The 2822-nt window shown below is 63.1% G+C and overlaps 1 long non-coding RNA gene across 1 annotated transcript; it reads right to left on the reverse strand.

Moving 5' to 3' along the window:
* Positions 1-575: 575 nt before the first annotated feature.
* Positions 576-1908, reverse strand: LOC141727289 (uncharacterized). The gene is made up of 3 exons (XR_012578324.1): positions 1853-1908; positions 1518-1574; positions 576-1244 (listed from the first exon to the last, which is right to left on the reverse strand). It is a non-coding gene; the product is annotated as an uncharacterized LOC141727289 (long non-coding RNA).
* Between the last annotated feature and the right edge of the window lie 914 nt (positions 1909-2822).

Raw genomic sequence — 2822 nt, forward strand, 5'->3', positions numbered from 1 at the left:
GCTTTCTGACTGGCTCTGAGCCTGGGGCTGCCATTCCTCACTTGTGGGGAGCAGAAGCACAGCCGGGATCCTGGCACTGCCTGACAGCGCTCCGGGCACCGGCATGGCCGCGTGTCCGAGTCTCGGGCACCGTGCTGCTGCTTCATTTGCCCTTAGGCACACCCAGAGCTCCCTGCTAAGGCAGGATGCTCTCTGCTTCTGCCCTCTTCCTCATCCTGTGCAGGGATGGAGCACTGCTGTGCTTTCAGGAAGCTGTTCTTGAAAGCTTCCAGCATTCCAAGTTCCTTTGCCCTCCACGGATGCTTGCCATGGAATCCCTCTCAGCTGGGCTCAGAGCATACTCAGGTTGGCTTTCCCAAAATCCAGGGGCTCCAGGGTGCTCACAAGATGTGTAACGGCACAGTGCTGTGGAACTGCACCTTCAGCACAGGGACCTTTCCAGCCTGACCTGCCCTCGTTCCTCTGGGTCCGTGCACAAAACACGGCGTGGCAGAGAACGGCAGCAGGGCCTGTGTGTCCCAGGGCCCCAGATTTACTTCAGCTCCACAGAGATGCAGGGAAAGTGAAGATGCCAAACTGTTTATTAATGAAAGGCGAAGCAAAGGGATGAGCTGGGAGGGAAAAAAGCTAATGGGGAGGGTCTGAGGACTGGAGGGAGGGAGCTCTCAACAGGGAGGGAGAGTGGAGGGAAAAAAAGGTGATGGACAGCCTGAGGGCCGGCGGGGCAGAGCTATCTAAAGGGAGGAATAGTGGAGGGAAAAAATGGGGATGGAGAGTCTGAGGGCTGGAGAGAGGGAGCTACCTATAGGGAGGGAGAGTGGAGGGAAAAAATGGGGATAGAGAATCTGAGGGCTGGAGAGAGGGAGCCACCTATAGGGAGGGAGAGTGGAGGGAAAAAATGGGGATGGACAGATATGAGGCCAGGAGGGAGGGAGCAATCTACACGGAGGGAGAGTGGAGGGAAAAAATGGGAATGGGCATTGACTGAGGCCTGGAGGGACGGGGCAGTCAACAGGCAGGGAGAGGGCTGAAGCCACAAGAACTCTGCCCAGCATCAGCTGTGCCAGGACTTCCAGCAGTGCTGGGAGGCAGTGTCCTCTTGGGTGTCTCCTGGTGCTCTTCTTGGGGCACTGGTTGACTGGATCCAGAAGACGTCCCCAGTTCTTCAGCTCTTTGGGGAAACTCGGCTTCATTTTCCAGGTCACGGCAGGATGGGCTGGCACGTTGCCTCCGGGCTTGTAGGGCTGAAAGAGAGAGGAACAGAGCCCTGGCAACAGCCCGGGTCTGAGGGAATCCTACAAGACTTTCTGGGCAGGGCCATCGCACCCAGAAGGGAGTAGGACACTTTGGAATCAGCTGGGAGGCACTGGCCATGACTCCCCTACGTGTCCCTGAAATCTCTGTGTGCTGTGCCCACATCAGCCCTCGTCGGCACAGAGAGCAGAGCCCTGCAAAGCCGGGGCTGCGCTTGCAGGACCCCCGTCAGCCCATGCCGTCAGCCCGCTGCCCTCACTCACCTGTCCAGATCAGCCGGAGCTCTTGCTGCTGCCTCCTGAGGCACCGCCCGGCCATGCCTGTGAGCACAGAGCCTGTCATGGCCCCAGCGGCACAGCTCCGTGCCAGCGGCGCTGCCGGCGCTGGGGCCACAGGGGCTGCTGGCCCGGCAGGGCTCAGCCCGGCCCTTGCCGCACGCTGCCGCCCCAGGGCACGGCTGCCAGAGGGCGGCAGCAACGCCCAGGCCAGGCGGGGCTCCACGGCCCCGGGCCCGGCTGACGCTGCCGGGGCAGCAGGCGGGGCTGGGGCCGAGCTGTGGCGGGCCGGGCCGGGGTGGGAGCCGGGGCTCGGGGCTCACCCATGAACGTGTCCGCCGCCTCTCGCAGGGGCTCCTGTGCGCTCTGAAGGTAGCGCAGGGCCCGGCGCAGGTGCTCGGGCGCTCGGCTCCTGTCCTCTGCCAGCTACAGAGAGCGGCAGGAGGGAAGGGTTGGCGCGGGCTCAGCCCCTGGGCCGGGCGCTGCCTGCGCCCAGCCCCGGCCTCCCCTGGCCGCACAGCCGTGAGGCGCAGCCAGCAGCCGCTGGCCAAGGGCTCCCGAGGGCAGGGGGCAGAGGGCCGGCTGCTGCCCGGGGAGCCGCGGTGGCGGCCCCCAGCCCCGCTGGGCCGGGGCTCCATGGGCACCCGGCTCGGGCCCACGGGAGCCTGGAGAAGAGCCCGCGCGGCCTCTGGCTGCAGCAGCGGGCAGGGGCACAGCTGCCAGCCCGCACACTGAGCACCGCCCTCAGGGGCCTTCTCCGGGCTGAGCCTGGGGCTTCAGGCCCTCCTTACCAGGCACTCCTCGACATTCATCGGTGGCTGCTTCTTCAACAGGTGTACGAGCCTCCTCCTCTTCAGGAACTCGGCCACACGAATCAGCGTTTCCCGAGAGGCCTGGAGAGCAGCAGGGACCCAGAGATGGCCCCACAGCCCAGGGCACCGGACCCACATCTCTGTGCCCAGGCCTGGATGCGGTGTCAGCCTGCGAGACACCAGGGCACGACGCAGCCATGCCCCCTCCCAGAGATGCACCAGCATCACAGAAAATCTCACCTTTGCCACGTCCGAGTTCTTATCGTGACAGTAAAGTAAAAGTATATACAGGCTCTTGCTCACAATTGTCTTCAGGGGCTTTTTTCCCTCATCCACTACCAATTCCACCACCTTGCAGAAGAGGTGAATGGAGAGCACCTGCACATGGCTGTTGTCCTAGAGGAAACAAAAAGACCTACATCAACCATTCCAGTCCCACCTGGGCAAAGGCCTGAATATCCAGAGGGCACCAAGTTTCTGG

This window comes from Zonotrichia albicollis (genome assembly GCF_047830755.1).
Source record: "Zonotrichia albicollis isolate bZonAlb1 chromosome 6 unlocalized genomic scaffold, bZonAlb1.hap1 SUPER_6_unloc_1, whole genome shotgun sequence".
Lineage (NCBI taxonomy): Eukaryota > Metazoa > Chordata > Aves > Passeriformes > Passerellidae > Zonotrichia > Zonotrichia albicollis.